Source organism: Canis lupus, chromosome 5 (assembly GCF_003254725.2).
Source record: "Canis lupus dingo isolate Sandy chromosome 5, ASM325472v2, whole genome shotgun sequence".
Taxonomy (NCBI): domain Eukaryota; kingdom Metazoa; phylum Chordata; class Mammalia; order Carnivora; family Canidae; genus Canis; species Canis lupus.
In genome coordinates, this window is record NC_064247.1 from 59064322 (window position 1) to 59086836 (window position 22515).

General features: G+C 55.8%; 1 protein-coding gene across 1 annotated transcript in view; it reads left to right on the top strand.

Moving 5' to 3' along the window:
• Positions 1-22515, top strand: part of AJAP1 (adherens junctions associated protein 1) — a 123129-nt gene that overhangs the window by 23735 nt on the left and 76879 nt on the right. The gene's annotated exons all lie outside the window — the stretch shown is intronic.

Genomic DNA, 22515 nt, shown 5'->3' on the forward strand with positions numbered 1-22515 from the left:
GCTTTGGCCAAGGATCCCAGAAGAGGCCACACTGGCTTCTGGAAAGTGCCTGGTCGTGTCACCGTGACATGAGGTTGTGGCCTGACTGGGTGAGATCCATTCCCTCACTGCCGTCCTCCTGGGCTCCCCATGTCCACTTCTATGCTTCCTTCATGGAGACACGTGAGCTAGTGCTGACCGAGGGACTCTGTGGTAACACATATGAGAGAGAAGGAAGGTGGTTCCTTGGGAACTCGGGCCCACAGAGCACCTAGACGCTGAGCTGGGGTTGGGAGCAGACCAGGGGAGAGGCAGAGGGTTGCTGGGTCCCCTGCTCATCGGACATCCACGTTTTGGGGTGACGTGGCCTGCAAACGTGACTTCTCTACCAGTGTCCGCACCCAGGGGCCAGTGATAAACAATGGTAACACGAGGAATTCAGCCTCTAGATTATTACGGTATTGGATTTGCTGTGAGTAGGAAACCCAGATGCAATGGTATTGGTTCCAGGAGTTAAAAAAAAAAAAAAATTGTGGATGCAAGGCTATCAGTTGGACGTGGGTAGAAGGCTGGCCATCCCCCAGCCTGGGTGGAGGGAGTGCGGTGACGAAGAGCTCTTGGGCCCACAAAGAAGCAGGCTCACACGTGTGTTCTTGTCTCCTCCTGGCTTCTGTGGACTGAAGATGCCGGGTCCTTCTGCAGAGCACGCCAGCCAGGTGCTGAGCTTGACCCCACCCAGGGAGTGAGGAGCTTGCGGAAGCCCAAGGGGCAGGTCGAAACGTGATGGTGGAGATCCCGACCCACATCCACTGCTCTCCTTCTGTGCCCTCGCAGTGATCACCTGGCCAGGCCAGTGCCACAGAGTGCTAGGGAGAGAACATTCTGGAAGATAGAATGAATCTCTGGTGTACCCTGCTGCGTCGTGTTTCCCTTGGCTCATCTGTTCTCACTCCTGCAAGTGTCTGTTCTGATGTTCCTCCCCGGACATCTTATCTCAAAGGGCCTCCCTGAGACTGGGGCAGGTGCTCCAGGAGCGTGGCGGCTCCCTATGGATCCTGCTGCCTGGCTCAGACCTGGCACGTCCCCAGTGTGAGTCTAGACAGTGGCCCGTGGACGGATGGGTGGGTGATGGAAGCACTGAATGTGTGGACGTGTTGGAGGAGTTTGTCATTCAGGAGGAGGGGTGGTCTGGGAGAGTCAGGAGGATTCCAAGGCCAGGAGAACAGAGCTTATAGGTCAGGAAGGGTGTCCGGCAGTGCTTGTGGACCTCAATTATGGAGGTCCAGTGGTGAGACAAGTCACCTGTGGTGACAGTGAGTTCCCCACTGGAGGAGGCATGTAACCCAGGTTGAATGACAGGTGGCACGGGTGCTGCAGAGGGGGCACCCTAGGAGACTGTCAGGGTGGGCTTTAATGATGCACCTTCCAGCTCTGACCGCACACACCCTGCTTCCGCTAATAGAGAGGCTGCCCTGGCTCTGCAGCCGCCCTGCCGAGCGTGCTGCTAAGATTAATTGCTTTTATTTGTAGTAAATGAGCTGTTCAGATAGAGGAGGGCCTCGCCGGGAACTGGCCAGCGGCCTCTCCTTCCTCTTCCCACTGGGGATCTCACCCTCTCTTGGCCTGCTCTGCTACGCCAAGTGTAAGACAGAGGGGATGAAGGAGGGAAGGGAGGGTTTAAAAAACAAAATCAACAACTAACATCGGAAACCACGGTGTGCCGTGCAGGGGGTGTGTGAAGCCGTGGCTTGCAGGAGAAACTCTTTGAAAGTCAGCCAACTGACGTTCACAGCAGGTGGAAGAGTCGTTTCCTAAAAATGCTCCAAATGGAAATGCCTTGAAGTTCAAAAAAAAAAAAAAAGTGTACGTGTGAGTGTGTGTTCAGGTCATTAAGAGCCCATAGTTCAATATATCCCATCAATGACGAGATGGAGCACTCCTCTCTTCTGGCCACGGTGCTCCTACAGCTAACTATCAGCTCACTTTGGAATGCCAAGTCATTATTTTCAGAGAAATGTAAATGTACAAGTACATTTACATATAAAGTAAATATAATATAGAAACACATATAGGCATCACACGGAGTGAGCATGTGCTGTTCACATGGGAGGTGTGTCCTGTTGTTCACATGGGAAGTGTGTCCTGTCCCTCTTGGTGGCCTGGGGAGCGAGGACCAGCCTGGCTGGCCGGCAGGTGGCGGGTGCAGCCGCCCTTCCTGGAGGCAGGGAGACATCCCCCCCCCACACAGTAGGGATGTCCTGCCAGCCAATGTGACAGGCGTCCCTTTGTCCAGCACTAGAGGTTGCATAAAACTACTTCCCGATGAATCTCCCCTGTTGCGTGGGGATTCTTGCGGGTTCCGTGTATCCATGACTCACATAGAAAGGTGTCTGGCACAGAAAGTGCGTGTCACAGGCATCAGTAAATCTGGCCCTGGTTCATGCCTTGTGGAGCCGGCCTGTTTCTGAAGATGTTTGTATTAGTGAGTGACTGCTGTATAACCAGTCATCACAAACTCACACCTCCTGTGGGTCCGGGGGCAGGGTGGGGCGGAGGCCTGGGCCTAATGTAGTGGCCTTCTGCTGCAGGATGTCAGGTGGGTCTGGGGTCTCATATGTGGCTGGACTGGGGCGGGGGTCCCTGCCGAGCGTGGGGTGGCTGCAGCACACAGTTCCTTCAAGGCTGTCAGCCGAGGGTTCCCTTTCTTGTTGGCTGTGAGCTGCCAGCCCTGTGGCCTTCCCCCAGTGGTGGCTCACAACAGGGCAGCTTCCTCCCCCAAAATCAGTGAGCCAGAGAGCCCCCCACCCCCAGCACGATGGGATGCTGTGATCTTATGTAAGGTTATCCTGGAAGGGACGTCACTGCCTTTGCTGTTTCCTGTTGGTTGGAAGTGGGTCAGGTCCCTCCCACACCCAGGAGTGGATTATAGAATGTGTGAACACCAGGAGGCGGGCACCCTGGGGATGGCTCTCTGCTACCCGGTGTCTGCCCAGCATGTGGCAAGTGGCACTGTCTGGGGTTCTCCAAATAACTGCTAACAGTTGTAGACTCCACAGGACCCAGTGCACCCAGGTGCACCTGCCCTGAAACATCTCATTGCATCCTCAGACAGTCCAGTGACCCTGCCATTATCCCTGTTCGACGGCTGAGAAAACCAGCTCACAGGCAGGCTTGGGAACTCAGCCAAGGCCACCCAGCGAGTATTGGGAACACGGGATCAGGTGTACATGCCCTGATCTGTGTTAGCCCTCGAGACCAAGGGTGAGCTGCTGATGAAGACCCAGGCCCTGGAGGCAGTGCTGGGCTGGGCACCTGAGCTCCCCGGAGTGGTAGATGTAGCCCTGTTTCATACACTCTCCCTGCTCCGTGTGCCATGTCCTGTTTCCTGACACAGCCTCCTCTTGAGAGCTCTTATCACCCTCTGATCGGCTGTACCTTCTGCCTGGTTTATGTCTTATCCGTCTCCTCTTTCTAGAATGTCAACTTGTACCCCGTGTCTCAAGATCCCAGAACAGGGACCCTCAAGTACACCATGAATGAATGAATGAATGAATGAATGGGAGTCTTTGGTAAGGGGCCTCGGATCCTAAGTGGCCATGGCTGATCAGTGTCCTGAGGCCGCCGTAGCAAAACAGCACAGACTGGGGGGCTTCAAACAGGGAGACTTTGTTCCCTCCTGGTCCTGGAGGCCAGAGGCCAAAGATAAAGGTGTCCATGGGGCTGCACTCCTTCTAAAGGCTCCAGGGAGGAATCCATACTCCCCTCGTCTAGTCTCTGGCGACCACCGGCAGTCCTCCGGGCATCTTGGCTTGTGGCTGCATCTCTGTAGTGTCTGGCTCGGTCTTCCCAAGGCCTGCTTCCATCTGTGTTCATCTCTCCTTCTTGGAAAGACACAGGGGTATGAGGGCTGTCCAGAGAAGTAGGGCCAGGAGGACGTGTGTATATGTGTAAGTAGACATAGATTTACTATGAGGAATTAAATCAGGTGATCACGGAGGCTGAGAAGTCCCCAGATTTGCAGTCTGCAAGCCAGAGAGCCGGGAGGGCCCCCTGCGTTAGCTCCATCCTGAAAGCCAGAGGGCTCGTGACCCGAAGAAGAGCTGGTGCTCCAGTTCAAATTGGAGGCAAGAGATGACTGTTGTCCCAGCTCAGTGCAGTCAGGGAGAACCTTCTGGGTTTTTTGTGTTTTGGTTGTTGTTCTGTTCAGCTCTCCAACGGGTTAGGCAAGGCCCACTCTAATCAGAGAGGACACTCTGCTTGACTCAGTCTACTGATTCCAATATTAGTCTCATCCAGACACAGCCCATAGACACACCCAGAATGACCTTTGAGTGTCTGGCGCCCCAATCCAGCAGACATGAAATTAGTCCTCACACCGGGTCTTAGATTCATGGTCAACTGTGATCCAGCAGGACCTGTTCTTAACTGACTCCATCTTAAAATACCCTATTTCCAGATAAGGTCACTTATCTCCATCCTCCCATTGTGGGTCTGCTGGGCCTGGCCTTCCTCCATCCCCGGACACCTGCATTGGTGGATGCTTGCAAACGAATAGACCAGCATGGGATTGCAAGGAGCACCATCCTGCTGGCCCGGTCTCTAGCCACCATTCAGGTCGCTGCTGTCCATTTTGCTCCCTTGCAGAGTCACCGTGGGTCTGCTGCTACTGCCGGGCAGAGATGACTGTCTGGAGACAAGAATCACAGTTGTCCTTTCAGGCACACTCAAGTTGTTATATATTAGACATACAAAATTTGTTTCCATCCCAGGAAGAATGGTGAAGCTCCACATAGCATTTCCACGTAGGAGCTTTGATTCCAGCACCGGCGTCTTCCTAGAGGTGTTTTTATATGGACTTTTGGCTGAAGGGGAGTAGAAATAGAACATTTCTCTGCAGGATTACAGTTTAGTGTCTTATAACCTATACGATACGGGAGCTAAATAATAGATCTTTGACATTAGAATGCGGGAGGATTTAGAAATATTGCAAAGATAAACTTCTGAGCAAGTTCTGTTTGAAATGGAGTGTTTTCCAGCACCCATTATTGGCTTAAAATCCTGAGGGAAGAGTTAAATAAATCAAAGAGACAGGTGCAGGTTTCAGATTAAACAGCCAAACTCATACAAAATCCCTTTGTCTAGACTGGACAAACATCAAGTGTTATTTCAGAGAGTTTGATGAAATGCCCCACTGTTAACCCACAGCCCGCTAAATGCCCGCAGTGTTTGGTGAAGCCCTTCGGAAGCCCGTGTTTTCGGCAGCACGGACAGTGTGCAAAACCGCCACAGACTGCAGCAGAGAGGGGTGTCAACTGGACCACCCTGTCAGCGTCCCCGTCTGCTAGCCACAGGCCAAGGAGAGGAGGCCAAGCGCCTGCCAGAGCGGGGCCAGGACGCCCGCCACACCCTGCCCAGGGCCGGCCTCTGGGAGGAGTCGCAGGCGGGTGGGCAGGCGGGCGCTTGCGAGCGGCCTGCGTCCAGAGGCTGGGAGTCTGGCTGGAGCTGGCCAAGCTTCTGTCTGTTCGGGGTGTTTTTGCTCACCTGGCCAGACAAGCCCAGCTCGAGCAGAGAGGACAGGCCCAGGCTGGGTGGCTCCTGGGGTAGAAGAGTCCCCCTCCCCTCCTCCTGACAATGCCCTTTGCTCCAGAGAAGCAAGGCCTTTTAGAAATATGGTGTGTCGCAAATTTGCACCTCTGTCCATCTTCCACAGGGAAGAGGCAGCCGAGTGCGGGAAGGTGGCATGCTTGGGGTCTTGGGGACAGCCTGGGGAGCGCGAGTCAGTTCCGCGGGCTTCTTCACATCCTCTGCCTCGGTCTCCCCATCTGCAAAGGCCAGCGGGTTCCAGGCGCTACTCTGCGTGCTGGACATGGGCTGTGGGCCTTCCTCAGCACCCTGTGATGGTCCCCATTTCGCAGATGACAAAACTGAGACAAAGGAGGGTCAGGAAGTTCATGAGGTCACACGGCCGGGAGGGGCCAGGATGCAGCCAGGGAGTCTGGCGCCGAGTGCCTTGACAATGCCATAGTCGACTGGCACTGCAATGCCAGGAATGGGCAACACATCCCCATCTGCCAACTTGGCGATGCTGAGCATGCCAGCAGCATTTGCCTTAGATGCTGCGGTACACGGTGGGCTGTACTGGGCATGGGGCTCTCCACAGCTGGTGAGCCATTGTCACCACTGTGGGCGTCCTGGCTACAGTCTCCTTGCTCAGGGACACTCGGGGGTGCCTCGCCCCCTGTGGCTGCCTCCTTCCACCTGAGCCTCCACCTAGACCCCCTTTTCTCCCCTCTCCAGCCTGAGGCCTATCAACCCACCCAGGCCAGCCTGGTTCCAGGCCCCTCACCTCCCTCCAGGCTCACTCTTGAACCTGGCTCCACAGCACCCTATAGAGTCTGCCTGGATTTGTGCAGTCTGAAACCCAGGACTGCCCCACCGGAGTGATTCCTGCATGCCCACCCCCATGGCATCCAGAGCCATGCTGAGCCCTTTGTGGGGTTTTAGACTTGTGATGAGGATGGCAATAAGCCCCTGTGTGGGTCCAGGGCCCCAGCTCTCCCTCTGCTCCTCGCTGTGGCCCCAACTGCATTATCTGCCAAAGTCCGGACATCCTTCACCCTCTTGGGCCTCTTTCCTGTTATCTGTAGAATGGGGTTCATTAGCATCTTGTCCTTCAGGGCTGTGGGAGGATTGGATCGACCAAGGCCATGGATAGCCTGCCTGTAGCACACACTCTGTGAAGGTCAGCTGAGATGCCCACTTGGCCTGCAGCACTCGGAGTCAGCGCCCTGGAAGGCTTGTGGAATGCAGATTCCTGGGCCCAAGCGTCTGATGCAGCAGGACCAGAGTGAGGCCCAAGAACTGCAATTCTTACCAGGGCCCAGGTAGCGGTGCTGATGCCGCTGGCCTGGGGACCCCCTCTGAGGGCCTCTGAGCCTGTCCCTCCTGCTTTGGTGGATCTTCTGTGACCTTGATGTGTGCGAAAAGCAAGTGTGACTTCACAAACTTGGGACAGCAGGGAGACATAGGACATGTGCTTTCCATGTGTTTTAGGGGATATTGCTTCCCATGCTGAGCGCCTGCCACCCTGGCTCCCCCTGGGCACTCTGGCATGAAGTACTTGGAAGACCTCCCTGGGGCACCTGGCTAGCATGAAGCTGCACCTGCTTTCTCCCTGATTCCACAACCATCTGGGGTCACGGCCTGTGTCCCAGCTCCAGAAGGGTTGCAGGGGTCACGGGCAGAAAAAAGGGCTGTCACTGCCCTCAGAAAGCCCCAGGGATGGAACTAGGTGGATAAGGCATGAGAAGGGTCAGGAGAACTTGATACACAGGGTCAGGGGCGGGAGGCAGGGGGTTGGGCAGGAAGCAGAGGGTTGGAGGCAGGAGGCAGGGTGTCGGGGGCAGGAGGCAGGGGTTTGGGGGGGTGGGAAGAAGGGGTCAGGGGCAGGAAAAGAGGAACTGAGTAGAGGGAGGTCAATTGGGCAGAAGGTCCCCAGGAGCTCCACAAAGGGCCAAGAGGGGCCGGGCCTTGGGGCTGCCAGGGTGGGCATGGCGGGCTCAGTCCAGTGATTTAATTTCCTGCGGTCTGCAGAGCTTGAGGCTCCGAGGTTGTTGCCACCCTACGCCTGTGCAGGGCCAGGAACTCACCCCCAGCTGTGCAGGGGCAGCTGTGAAGGAGCTGATAATTTTCCTCCACAGAAACCGTCCTCCGTTCATTTGCTCTTGGCTCAGCACATCTTGCAGGTTTAAGAGTTCACAGGGAAGGCAGGAAGGAATAGGCCGCGAGGCTCCCCTCGAGCCTTGGGCAAGGGACTACATGGCCATCTTTATGAGGGCCTGCCTTCCTGGCCACCAGCTTAATGAGCTGCAGAGGGAGAGTTCAGGGAGCAAGGTCCAGGGCAGCTCCAGGCCTGCCTGCCTGTTGGGAGGACCGGTGGGGATGGAGGGGGGCAAGCAGCTTGGGAGAGGAGGGGAGGAACTGGGAAGGGATGGAGGGGGTGAGCAGCCTGGAGGGGGAGGAGAAAGGAGGGGATGGAGCTACTCAGGCAAGTTGTCAGCACATCCTCATTCCAGGGAGCTCTTTCCCTCCTGCCTCTTAGGCATCCAAGCCCATTGCCTTTCCTGGGTGCAATACTGGGACAAGAAGCTTTCTGCAAGCATGTCTGGCTCACCATTTGCTTCTAAACAGAGCTGCATGTTAAGTGTCAGAGGCTGACACGTGTCTCTCCCATTTCCCAGGTGGGAAGGCTGAGGCAGGGGGCCTGCAGCTTGTCTGGGGGCAGTGACCAAATGGTGAGCAGGGCTGAGATGGAGCAGAACAGAGGGTCCAGTGAGCTCTTCTCCCCGACCTCCAGGCAGCCGGCCGTCGAAGGCCTCGGAGAATGGAGTCTGACCCGGTTCCTGGCAGTTGTCCTCTGCCTTTGTCATCATAAGTCATCATAGCAGGAGGAGGAAAGACAAAACGAGACAAAACCAACCTCCTGCAGCTGGGGCCTCCCCTCCTAGCAGGACTTTTCTGGAGGACGTGCTGATGGCCCAGCACCCTGTCCATCCCACGGCCATCCCGTGTCTATGCGACAGTGTTCCCTGGGCAGCCGACGCATGTTAGTGAGATTGTGTCCAGAACCAGGAGCTGTGAAATGCTCCAAGCCCATAAATCATGAAAAACAAGGACATAACCTTGGTTCTTTCTGCACCATCAATACATTACCTAATTCAATCATAAAATGGAAGAGCAGTTCCATTTGTATAATTCCGTATGAAAAATCAGCAGATCTTTGCATTTTAAATGCTGCCTGCACAGCCTCTCCATGGGACGAGCGGGGCCTCCCTTTGATGGAACAGGTGTCAAGCAGAAAGGATATAAACAAGCTCCTGTGTCACTACCTTCCGTGAGGATGCTTATTTAGGGGATCTTTTAATGCCTCGCTGCGATGGTTTATTTGCAAATGGTCTGCAAGCTGCTAACAATTTGTATATCACAATTTGTGGGAGCCTGGCGGCAGCCACCATCCTAACTAATAACGTTGACAGATCACCAAACGCAGCGTCTCTGTCTTCAAACTGCTGCTGGCAGGAGCTCCTTCCTGGGACCAGAGATCTAGATCTAGACCCCACTCAGGGCCGCCACCCGCTGCCAGGCAGGGGACACACAGGCTCATTGGTGCCACCTTAGCGTGCACTGTGGGTGCCTCCCCTCTGCCTCCCCTGCCGCACATCCAACCGAGGGGGCAGGTGTTGTTGGCGGCCAGTGATAAGCCATCTGGTCAACCTGAGGCCACAGGCTCAAGGTCTGTTTGCTTGGTTACTGCAGCCTCTGCCAGGTTGGGGATGGCAGGAAGTGTCTGACAGACAGAGGGACCCAGGCAGCACACCAAATTTGGCAGGACTCATTCCTTTAGGGATTGCCTTCTGTTTTCCCTGGGTAAACCCAAACAGTGCCCTGGATGGCAGGGCCTTCTCCTTCTTCCCTGGGGTCTTCTCCCACAAAGCAGATGCAGGCACGAGGCAGCTAATGCTGAACTAGTTGCTGAACTGGTAGAGTGATCGACCCTCACTGTCTTCATAGCCAGTAGGGCTGTCTCCACTCTGCGGCCCTGAATCCAGTGATCACTGTGGTGTGCATTTCCTGGGGTTATGGCAATGAAGTGCCATGGATGGGGAGCTCAGAACAAAAGGAACAGAGTCTGTCCCAGCCCTGAAGGCCAGAAGTCCAAAATCAAGGTGTATGCAGGGCGATGCTTCCTTCTAAAGACTCAGGGGGACGATCTTGCCTTGTCTTCCAGATCCTGGTGGCTCTGGGTGGCTCCAGTGCATCTTGGCTTGTGGTCACATCACTCCCTTCTCTGCTTCCACCTTCACATGTCCTCCCTGTGCCTTCTCCTGTAAGGATACCTCTCACTGGATTTAAGGCACTCATGGGTAGTTCCAGGAGAGTCTCAACTCAAGACCTTGAACATAATCATATCTGCGAAGATGCTTTTTCTGAATAAGGGCACATTATCAGGCTGGGGGTTAGGATGTGGATGTCTCTTTCTGGGGGCTGCCATTTCACCCACTATAGCAGTGTCATCCCTTGGAGTGCCTGCTGTGTGCAGGGACTTGTGTCCCTCACCTCCTCTTCCTGAAAACCTCCCCTATCACTTGTGATTGACAGATGAGGACATAGAAGCGTGGTGGTCTGTGTGCCATAGGCCCAGACGCGTCTACCGTGTGGTATAGCAGGGAGCAAGCAGATGAGCCCTTTGGGCGTCAGGGTCCAGATTCCTACCCTTGACCTCCCTGTCTCCCTTTCTGCAGCCAGAACCTCAAGAGGGGCTGGCTCCAAGTTTTTTTTCTTCCCCAAGAGTGCAGGTAAGTCCCTTAATCTATCTGTGCCTCTAGAACAGCCCCATCCGAGAGCATGCCCACACAGTTACCGGGCTTCCGTCAGTGAAATGATAAACCCCAGTCCTCCGCCATCCCTCACCGATTCTGAGGAATTTTTTTCCCTTCCTACTATTCTACCAATCTCAGTGCCAGCAAATTAATAAGGAGATTGGCTGAGATGCTAATGTGGGCAGGCCATTATTCCAGAAGGTTCTTGCCTGCCCTTCCTGGCTATGGTCAGGACACCATGCTGGCCCCAGCCTTTAGGTCTGGGGTAAGATGAGCCCCTGGTCTGTTTGTCCCCTTTGTCCCTCTGGAAGTCACCAATCCCTCCAATCCCTCAGTGTAACTCATTGGCATGTATCAGCCTCCTTTTAGGATTACAGCCTCCAAGCAAAGGGTGGTCTCTGCTCTGCAGAGGGATCAGAGCAGAAGGTCAGCGCCCCCGAGCTGGACTAGTGTCCTTGCTGTCCACTCCTTACCCCTAAGCTGACCAGGACAGCTGTCTGCCAGCCGTGAGCCATGTCCCCCACAGGAGCCCTGCAGTAAGTCTCAGGACTGGGGCAGTGGGTGGTGACAGGAGCCAAGAGCCCTGTTCCTTCTCTGACCCTTGGCTTGGCATCTTCCTCCTAGGAGACTGCTGGGTGTCTGTCTGTATTCTTTCTCTTACAGAGTCTATTCAACAATGTAGGAAGTGTTTGCTTTTTTAAACCATCATCAGAGTAAGAATATAGAATTGAGGGCTTGAAAACCTCATGAAGTCCACCACGGACACTCACCATATAGCAGAATCCTGGGGGATGTTTTTGAGGGAAACCATGGATCATTTTTGCAATATCTCGTAACTATCTGTTGTCTCAGCTGAAATTCAGAGTAGGTTTCCCTTAAGCCCAGCACAGAAAAATATAGAGATACTGGCACACCTTCTGTCGGCTTCAACACACTGATTCAGCCCTAATCCACTGGGCCCAGCGTGAGGGCAGATCCTGGGCAGCAGCAGCCTGGTGGACTGCCTCTGGGTGGGAGCTGGAACCCCTGGAGTTTGCATACTAGATCTTCTCCCTCTGGTCCTAGTTTTCTCTTTGATTGGAAATAAAAGACCTAAATAACATCATTTTATTTTATTTTATTTTATTTTATTTTATTTTATTTTATTTTATTTATTTTATTTATTTTATTTTATTTTATTTTATTTTATTTTATTTTATTTTATTTTCTCATGAGAGACACAGAGAGTGAGAGGCAGAGACATAGGCAGAGGGAGAAGCAGGCTCCATGCAGGGAGCCTGATGCGGGACTCGATTCGGGGTCTCCAGGTATCAGGCCCTGGGCTGAAGGCAGGTGCTAAACCGCTGAGCCACCCGGGCTGCCCCAACATCTTTTCTTCATTGATTGTGGAGGGGGCAAGGGTTAAATGTTGCTAAGCCAGGCAAAGAACATACAAAGAATAGGGACAATTTCTGTCCTTTGTAATTATGGCTTCTTTAAGAAAAGAGAACATTCACATGTGGAATAGACCACTCAGCCACACTGTTAAGTGCTGAACTGAATTATATGTGAACATTGCTGTCATTGAAAGAAGGAAGAGCACCCAGGACCTGAGTAGTTGGTGCAGATGGCAAATGTAGTGCGACATCCCATGAGAGGGGAGACACACTGGCACCGTTCCTTTATCTGTCCGTCCATTTAATCCATATGTCCATCAGTCTTTTCGTCTGTCCATTTCTCCTTCTAGTCAGCCAGCTATCCATCCATCCATCCATCCATCCATCCATCCATCCACCCACCCACCGACCCACTTATCTATCCAACCATCCATACATCCACGCATCCATCTCTCTGTCCATCGTTTGTCCATCCATTCACCCATCCATGTGTCCATCCATCCATCTATCAGCACTTGTGGGGCATCTCTGTGTGTGGGTGTTGGGTGAGGTCCTGGGGAGGCCAACAGAATAGAGACTCAGAATGTTGGGGCCACCAGCTGAGGGAAGGATTGCAGCTCTAAGTAGCTGTTGATGAGGGGGTGCACCTAGGAGAACATTTCTCAGGGGCCCAGCCTTTTCTGGGGTGACAGGAGGGCATTCAGAAGAAAGGACATTTATGTCAAGGCCAGGGGATGCAGGAGCAGGTAGCCAGGACAGGGAGAGGAATTCGGGGCTAGGCTCTGTTGGAGCCAGAGTGTGACCTTGTGAGCCCCATGAAGGTGGCTGTGGGTTTGGAGAGGGTGGTGTGTGGCCCAGGGTATTGGCTGAGCCATGGTGAGTGTGGACATGAACTCAACTTGACCACACATGTGTGCAGGCTGGGAGGAGGCTGGCCTGGCTGAAGCCTGGCTCCCCCATGTACCTGGTCACTCTGTCCCCAAGGAGATGTTCCTCCATCACCTGGTGGGGCTGTAAGGATGTCTCGGGCTGCCCCGGGCCTTGGTCAGCATGGTACCAACTTATAGTCACCAACCAGGCCCGTGGGTGTATTTTACCCCAGGGCCCGAAGGTATCCGGCACGGGCAGGCCTGATGGCTACTAATATATATATTAGGGGATTGGCAGACTGACCCCAAAGAGGGGAGAGACAGGGAAAGGGGAGAAGAGAGAGGAGGGAGAGAGAGACAGAGGAGGACAGAGGGACAGAGGGGAACATGGGGAACAGCAGGACAGAGGGGGACACAGAGGACAGGGAGGGACATGGGGACACAGTGGGACATGGGGGACAGAGACAGAGGGGGACAAGGGGGACATGGGGATGGGGCAGTGGGGGACAGAGGGTGACGGGGACAGAGGGGGACATGGGGGGAATGGGGACATGGGAACAGAGAGGGACACAGGGAGATGGGGGACAGGGGGAGTCCTGGCCTGAAATGCATCCCGGGAGGAATTTAAATACACTGATCGACCGGCAAACACAGACTTATTTAGTGAAAACACTCAAGGTGTAGCTTCTTGCTTAAAAACAAACAAGTGATTAAGTTAAAAATAGAATTCTGAAAACAAGGGCCTGGATGATGCTCACTGCTCGGCTCCCAGGCTGTGAGTTACCCTCGCACTGGAGTCACACCCACGCGGAGACCCAGGCCCCGCGCCCCCAGGGACCAAGGACAGGGAGCAGGGCACACACCGTGTGGGGTGCTGGCCCCCCCAGAGTCTGAGAGGCTGTCCTGGCCATAGGGTGGGGACAGTGGGTCCCCCTCCTATGTTACCCTGAGCGCGGGGTGGCGAGAGCTCCGGGCCCAGCAGGCACGCTGGTGGTGGTTGGGACACTATTTCCTGTGGAGTGTTCCTAAGATCGCCTAGAGGAGCCAGGCCATCCCGAACAAGTCCTGCGAGTGAGAAGAGAGAGTGACACACCCACATCCTTTGCTCCCAAACAGGACAGGGTTACTGAGAAATCAGAACAGACCCCGGGAAGAATTCAACTGACTAGGGTGGCCAAATGGTTGTCCCTTGCCGGAGGGCTGCCCGGGCAACAACCAGACAAGCAGCTGGATATACCACCATACGCGTCTCCGAGTGGAACGGCGAGTGTGGGGGTCTGCAGAGCCACCGGGACCTGGGGGGTGGCAGAGCCAGGACTGCTCTCCATGCAGAAGGGGGAGGGGTCCTGGTGGAATCTTGCACACAGGAGAGGGGCTCCCCGGCTGAGCCTCCAGTTCTGCGACTCTGGGCTGGGCCCTGGCGTGGGCACAGCCTCCCATGGATCCCCCCTGGAAGTGGTGGCCTTGGGAGCCGGGAGGAGTTGGGGACTGGGGTCCCGGGGACCCGAGGGCTTGGTTTCAGCTCCTTTGTGGGGGGAGCTCCCAGGTGAGATGCTGGGCCTCTGACATCGGCTCCCCAGCCCACAAAACACGACTGGGCTCTGACATCCAGAGCAGAGGGAATGTCCACACTGTTGAGTGCTCGGCACACGTGAGGCTGGCTGTGGACACACGGAGCGGTGGGGAAGTGGGCTGGTGGGAAGCACACGAGCCCAGAGGACAGAAGCCCCTGGAGGGGACAGGTCAGGGAAGAGGGTGGTTCTTTCTTCCCTTCCAAGGACAGGAGGCGTTCCCACCCTGTCTGGCTCTGTGTCCTCCCTGATTTCATGGCTGCCCCAGTTGTAGCACAGAACCTCACCAGCTCTGGGCACGTGTAGTACCCCGTGCACCCCGTGTACCCCTGGCAAATCGATGGATGTATTTCCTGCTCTGTGACAGAGACCAGTAAGATTCAGTCCCTTCCCTGGACAAGATCGGGTCAAGGGTGGGGCCTCACCACTGCCCGTTCCAGAAAACTTCCTCTGGGGCGCTGCCCCCAGCTGGATCCCACAGGAGGGCATGACATCAGCCCGCTGGGCCCTGCCTTGTCCCCTAGCCAGGGCTGCTCACTCTGCTACCATCAGTAGCTGCGGTCTGGGATGCTGGGTGGGGTCTGCGGAGGTGCCCGGGGGGTCCAGATCTTTGCATTAGCTCCTGTTTTAGAGACAGAAGCAGGTGGAGTGGCAGTCAGTGGTCCTCTTGTCCTTTGTGGATCCAAATCCAGGAGCTGCCCCAGGAGCCCTGGGGAGGCCCAAGAGGGAGAGGACATCACAGATTCTGTCCTCACTCACCTTGGGGCCTGCTGGGGACAGATGCTGTCCCAGTGGAGAGGGACAGGGCCCCTTCCCATTTATCGGGCCCCGACAGGCGTCTGGGTCCTCCCTTGGCTTTGTTTCCTTTAATCCAGTCTGCGTAGTATTCTAGTCCATTCATGGATGGGCCCATGGAGAGCCTCCACAGCTGCCCCTGCCTCCTGGTCTACACGGAGAAATGGCACTTGTGGGACGCTCCCAGCCGTTTCTGGTAGAAGGGCCATCTCCATTCTGCATGACCCTGTTCCTATTAAGGGGGCACACCCGGGCTGCAGCGTGTCCAGTGTTCTCAAAGCCCCGGTCCCTCCCCCAGCCTTCTCAATCCAGGCGAGGGCCTTGCAGACCAGCCCCCTTGGTCCAGGGCTGGGCAGCAGGCCTTGGCTCCTGCAAGGCCGTGGATGGGGTGCTCTGTGCTGCTGGTCGGTCGGGGGACCAGTGCTGGGGGTGGATGGAGGATGTGCCCCCTTGACCCTCTGCTGCCCACCTGCTCTGGGAGTGCCAGACACACAGATCTCGGGGAAATTCCTAGACCTGCGTGCTGGGCTAGCCAAGGGGGTGTCCAGAGAGAAAGGTGGGCTGTGGGGTTTCAGGCTCCAGCTCCAATGGGAGCCCAGGAAATGCTGGGGTTAGCTGGTCCTCTGCAGACACCCCCACAGACGTGAGCACTGGCTGGGGGGTCAGAGCAGTCAGCTAGCTCACTCTGGGCACCGGGATCGGGTGTGGGAGGAGGAATCCAGGCACGAGGAGGAGATGACCAGGTGCTCACAGCAGGGAGAGAGCCATGGGCAAGTGCTTTGAGACTGGGTGTGAAGACTGTCTGGGGGGACAACCACAGGAGGGGCCCCTGGGGCCCCCAGATACCCCATCTACAGGTGAGGAGATGGAGGCTCCTCCTTGCCCTTAGGTCCCGCCTGCACCTTCGTGTCTGGGAAGAGGGCTGTCGGGGGGGCCTTGGCGTGTCTCTCTACTGCCCGTGCCATGGCCCTCTGCCCTCCTCCACATGCCTCTCTCAGCTTTTCCCTCCCTCTGGCCCCAAACCCATATTTGGGGCGATGGGCAGGATCCACCAGAGAGAAATGGTGTCGGTGTGATTCATGAGGTGGGTGATGGCACGTGGAAGGGGGTTCCTGGTCAGGAGAGGAGCAGCTGAACCCCCCTCCTCCACCCACCGGGTCTAGTCACGGGGACTGCGAGGCTTCACGGTTGCTCAGCTCCCTTGGGATCATTTTCCAGACACATCCCTTCATGTTGATGACACAGAATGTGGAGCAGTGGCGAGCCTGGGCTCTGGGGCCTGAGAGCCTGGGTCTGGAGCCCTGGCTCCCGTTTTCCTGCGTGTTCTCCGAAGTTCGCCTCTCTCTGTGTTCAGATGGGGAGGCTGAGGCACAGGAGGCAGGGTGTCATTCCATCATTGCTTGCTGTGGGGACCGATGCAGCTCGTGACCATGGGAGTGGTCCCTGTTCCTGTGCCAGCAGTGACCTCTGTGACTTCTGAGGGGCCACCCAGTGTCCCCAGAGATGGGTGTTGGTACTTCCTGCTGCCTGCCCTCTTCTGAGGCTCTCCTGACCACTGTTGGCCTCCCGAAGTGGCCCCCGCAAATCAAGCCTGGGTTCCTTCAGCTCTAACGTGTCCTCCCTCATAAACTTACACTTGAGACCCATCACTGCCTCTGAGCTGCCCTCCAGGATTGCCCACACAGAGCTGAATCCACCCCAGAACGTTGACTGATCTGCCTCTGGGTCGTTTGTTACCCAAAGCGCCTGTTTTCCCCAAGTGAACTGCATGCTCCTGACTTGCATTCATTCATTCATGCATGCATTCACTCATTCTCTCCCTCCATAAATGATTGCTGAGGGCACATTTGTGAGCCTGAGCTGCACATGGGGTTAGAGAGGGTGAGGACATCACTCCCTTGCTCCTAGATCCCCAGAGACCGTCGTTGTCGTTGCTTAATCAATGGTTGTAGAATAATTGGATGAAAATTAAAATTATGAAGCACAGTTAACGGTTGTATTAAAGTGTAATTAATATTAAATAATAATCAAACTTAATAAGCTCCCACCTCAGGCTGCAATTTAGTTTTCTGTGTCCTGTCTCCCCACCACAGGCCTGAGGCCAGGTTCCTCTCTTATTTTATGGGGAGAAAGCTTCTGAGGGAACCTTGATGCTGCAGGATGCAGAGACCCACCTAATGGGGTGTCACAGGCAGATACTAGTCGGGATGGACTCTGGGCATCAGAGGAAACCCCATAGGAGGTGGAGGGCAGTCAGAGAAGAGTAGGGGGTTTCCTGGAGGTGGTGAGGGGGGTGTTGGGGGCTGGAGGGTGTCCAGGGAGGGGCAGGGCGCTTCCTGGGGGAGGTGTGCCAATGTCTAGACACACTTGGGGGGAGAAGGGAGCTGTTAGCATCTTGTGGGTGGAGGCAGTGCGCAGGACAGCCCCCAAGGCAGACAGATCCCACCCAGAGGTGCGAGTGCAGAGGCTGAGAATCCCTGCATGGGAGGGAGGGATGGATGGGACTTGCTGAACGTGTGCTTTCAGGACGAGGAGGGAAAGGTGGGATCTGCTGGCTTTAGATTTCGGGCTATGCTGCCATCTGAGCGCGCTGATGGGGGCTCCGTTGTGCGGTGAGCAGAGGTTCTCAGAGGCCATGTAGGGTTCTGCAGGGCTGGCCCGGAGGGCGGTTAGCCTGGGGCAGCCAGACGACTGCAGACCTAGGAGGTGGGACCGTGTTTGCGAGTGACCCCCGCATGCCCGGGCGGGGATGGCGAGCGGACGGCAGCCCCGACCACCCCCAGGGGGAACTGAGGCAGAAGCAGCAGGGGAGGGAAGGTGCCCGCATGGGCCGGCTCCCACCACCCAACAGAAGTTAGTTTGTCCCGGTCCTGGAAGCTGGAAGTCTGAGGTCGAGGTGTTGGCAGGGCTGGTTCCCTCTGAGCCTCTCTCTGTGGTGTGTAGACGGCTGTTTTCTCTTCGTGTCTTCATGGAGTGGCCCCTCCAGGCATGTCTGTGTCTGGATCACCTCTTTTTATAGGAACGGCAGTCCCGTTGGATTACAATCCACCCTAATGACTTCATTTTAACTTAATCACCTTTTTATTTTTATTTTTTTAATTTTTATTTATTTATGATAGTCACACAGAGAGAAAGAGAGAGAGGCAGAGACATAGGCAGAGGGAGAAGCAAGCTCTATGCACCGGGAGCCCGACGTGGGATTCGATCCCGGGTCTCCAGGATCGCGCCCTGGGCCAAAGGCTGGCGCCAAACCGCTGCGCCACCCAGGGATCCCTTAATCACCTTTTTAAAGACCCGATCTCTAAGTACTGACCCGTTCTGACGTCCCGGGGTTAGGACTTCAACATATAAATTTTGGAGGGACAGACCTCAGCCCACAACAGGGCCTCGGGGACCTGAGAGACCCCGAGAGAAGACAGCCCGTGGTGAGAGGCAGTGGGCAGGTGTTGTCGGCACTGCCAGGGGTCAGGCCCACTGAGTTTGAAACTCAGCGGTCATAGGTCACCCTGACAGTGTGCATAGAGCGGGGTGTGGTGGCAAGCCGAGGGCTCCAGACTCCCCGGGGAGTGTGGAAGCAGGCCCTTTCCAGAAGATCTTACCCAGAGTCCCACTGTGACAGACGACAGGACATCTCTGGGCTCCAGCGTTGGGGTGTATTCTTCACACCAGGGCAGTGTTCCCTGAGGGCCCAGCTCGTGCATAGCAGGTCCACAGGTGGCAGTTTCACTTCGTCCTCCCCACTCCCATAAAAATCAGTGTGGGTTGTCCTCAGGGAGGGGCACGGAGCTCTCACCTTGGCACCCAGGGACCAGCGTTGGGTCTTGTGTTCCTGGTGAATGATGTTCAATGACAACTGAGGATCATTGATTTCTGTGCCGGGGAGCAGCCCCCAAGATGGTGGAGGGTGGTGTGGGTGACAGGGAGACCAAGCAGACTTAGGTCCTAGCTCTGCCCCTCATATCCCCATATCCCTCCACTTATCCCTGTCAGTGTCCCCGTCTGTACAGCGGGAATGACCATTCCTGCCCCGCCTGTGACGGAAACTCTCTTTGGAGTGCGGAGCTCAGATGCATGCATGTGAGAAGATACAGACTCAGGCCTGCTTGTTATTGATGCCACAAGAGAGAACTGTGGTTCCAAGGAACTTGTCAGTAGCCTGCGGCCATCCATGCTGGGGCACGAGGTGGAGAACTTTCCGGAGAATCATTTGAAACCCTCTCATGAGAGGATGATGCCATGTGTCTGCAACTGAGCCCCTCTTGGAAGTAACTGGCAGGTGGTCAGGGACTTCGCACAGCACCAGCCAGAGCTTGAAGCCACGTGCTTTGGGATGGGGATAGGGACAGAGGCCTGGTTGGCCCTTGGTCCATCAGAGCCCCGCACTGGGGACTTGGCCTTCCCAGAAAACAGAGACATTCTTCCCCTTTCAAGTCACAGCTGCCCAGAAGCCCTGGGCCTTCCTGGGAAAGCTCTCATGCCCCCAGCAAGACATTCCAGCAAGAACTCCTGTGACACCTGTTCCTTGGGACAGTGTCAGGATGGGATGACCTCGTCAGGAAGAACTGGAAGCTCTGACCCAGCTGGCTTGGCTCCACTGGGTTCTTTTGGGAAGAATTTCCCCAAATGACAGTGTTTTGTCCCCACGCCAGCGGTGGCTGTCACATTAGCTTTGTGCCAAGCCGTGTTTGCAGCCAAGCTCCGGACACTCCAGCGGGAGACTCAGGCAACACGGCGTTTGCCTGGTGGAGGTGGCCAGGACAGTGGGGTTTCTCAGCTCCGCTGCAGGAGAGGGAACCAGAAAGGGGTGGATGGGAATGTGTGTGCATGTGTGTGTATGTTTCTGTGTGTGCCTTGTGTGTGAGTGTGCATGTGTCTGCATGTGCAAGTGTATGTGTGTGGTGTGTCTGTCTCTGGGTGTAGGTGTGTGTGCCTGGCTTAACCTTGTGCAAGCATGTGTGTGAATGTTAGCACATGTCTGTGTGTGTGCAAATGTGTGTGTGTCTCTGGGTGTGTGTGTGCATGCCTGGCTTATCTGTGAACAAGAACGTGTGTATGTGCATGTGTCTGCATGTATAAGTGTATGTGTTATGTGTGTCTCTGAGCGTATGTGTGCATGCCTGGCTTATTCTTGTGCAAGCATGGGTATGAATGTGTGCACATGTCTGTGTGTGTACGTGCATGTGTTATGTGTATCTCTGGGTGAATGTGTGTGTCCCTGGCTTATCTGTGTACAAGCTTGTGTGTGAATGTGTGCACGTGTTTGTGTGTGCACAAGTGTGTGTGCGCATGTGTGTCAGGGTGTGTGTGCGTGTGCCTGGCTTATCCACGAACAACTTTGTGTGTGAACGTATGCATGTGTTTGCATGTACAAGTGCATGTGTGTGTGTCTCTCTCTCTGGACGTATGTGTGCATTCCTGGCTTATCCATGTACAAGCATGTGTGTGAATGTGTGCATGTCTGTGTGTCTGGTGTGTCTGTGCGTCTGTGTGTGTGTGTTGGGGTATATGCCACCACAAGGATGTAGGAGTGCTGCTCAGGGATCGGATTAGTCCTGTGTCCCCCACAGGACACAGCAAGACTGGGAAGCAGAAGCCCCCCGGATGTGGTCTTTGGTTCACACGCAGGCTCTTCTGAGACACTGCCCCGCACTTGCTCAGTGTTGCTCTCTAGAGCTCGTGAGTGCCTGTCACCGTTTGTGTTCAGAGCCTGGGGACCCTTTGATGGTGGCTGCAGCAGAGATGTCTGAGTCAGGCAGAGCTCCTTCCAGCTCCCTGTGACTGTGAAACCGTCTGGAAGCTTGTCCTCGCCTCACTCTGCACCCAGGCCTGGGGCAAGATGGGGCAGGCAGCCGCAGAGGGTGCCCAGGGTGCCGTGCACCAGGGGTGGCCCTAGGCAAGCCCACTTACATCTCATTGATGACAGGGAGAGGGGCTGCGTCTCTAGGGCCGTGGGTGGGTAAGTGGGAGCTGCCCGGGTGGGCTGTCCTGGGGCTGTGGCCGATGCTCGGGGTGGGCACTTCCCTGGGGCAGCATTCCCATGGCCTCGCCTACAGCCCCTTTGTGGGGGCTTGTGTTAGACCCACTTGTGTTAGGTGCCTACCATCTGCAGGTTGGGCACAGGCAGGGCATCGGGGTGGGGCGAGCAGGGCTTCTCTCCTTGTTGCAGCCTCTCCTGACGGGGACATGGGGACTTTCTGTGGCTGGAGATGAGATGGAGCCGTGACCTACATTGGGGGATTTGCATGGATGATTCATGCACTTCTGGCAAGTCCAGCTCATCTCCAAGTTACCACTGCATTTTTTCCCTAATCGTGGATCAAAGGTGGGACGTCAGGTGGGCCACAGAGGAGCCCTGACTGCCCCCTCCCCACCACAGGCCCTGCACCCTGCAACAGCCACTGAATGAGTCCCTTGATCGCCTGCCAGGGCCCGTTTCCCTCAGTCTCATTTATGCCTGGGTGCAAAGGGCCGAGGATGGTGAAGTATGTGTGGTGGGCTGTGGACCTCGGGGCTCCCGCAGGTGCACTGAGTCTGCTTGGACGGTGGAAGGTATGAAATCTGCACATCACAGATGCAGAAGGACCTCCAAGGTCATCTGCCCGCCCCCAGCCCCAGGTCCCAGCCTCAGCCAGTCCCAGGCCCTCTGCTAAGAGCTTTGCTGAGCTCTGGTCATCATCCTATCCCCCTGAACAAGATGAGCACGTGACCACCTTGGGAGACGGTATCTGGACAGGTCCCTGCCCCTGTGGTTGGTAAGCTGGCTGTGAAGTTGGGCTTTCGGCCCCCGTGGCCCTGGCCACAGGGCTTCCCTCAGGCGGCTCGCTCTCCTGTCCCCACCAAGCCCTCCACACCGCCACCGCCACCGCCACCGTCCTCCCCGCTCCGCCAATCTGGGAAACCCGTGGAGCCCATGATGGGTCTGCTTTTATTGTTCTGAGAAGCAGCGACTCTGTCCCTGTCTTCCACCATCCTTGGGTGGCTTCGACACACGTTGAATGCAGTGATTCTTGTACACGCCAATGTCATGATGGCAACAGAACCAAAAGGTAGAAGGCCTTCGGGGGGTGCTTTGGAAGCCGGGCATTCGTCCCTGTGAGTCCCCGTGTCAGGGCTGAGATCACGGGCAGTGAGTGTGTATCCCCAGGAGCCGCGCGTGAGCAACTGGGATGCGTACTTCGCAGTGTAAGAGGGATGACGGTTCAACACCTGGAGCCTTGGAGGAGCGCGTGCTGCCAGCACCCCTCCCGCGGCTCTGTGCCTGCCTCCTCCATGCTTTCCGTTGTGTCGAGAGACTTCTTTCCAGAGAACACACAGCTGCTATTTTTGTGCTTCTCTTTCTTGTGAAAGATGAGAGTAACAGCCCTTCCCCCAGGGTTCCCGGAGCCAGCCGTGCAGGGCTCTGAGCCCCGTGCCCGGTGTGGAGCCGCTGCTCAGCCCGCGTGGGCTATGGTTCAGTGCGCGGTGCCATCCTCTCTCCCTGAGCTCCTCTCTCTTTAGTCTAGATTTCTGTAAGTGTGCGTTTGTGCACTGGGTCTTTTTGCAGGAT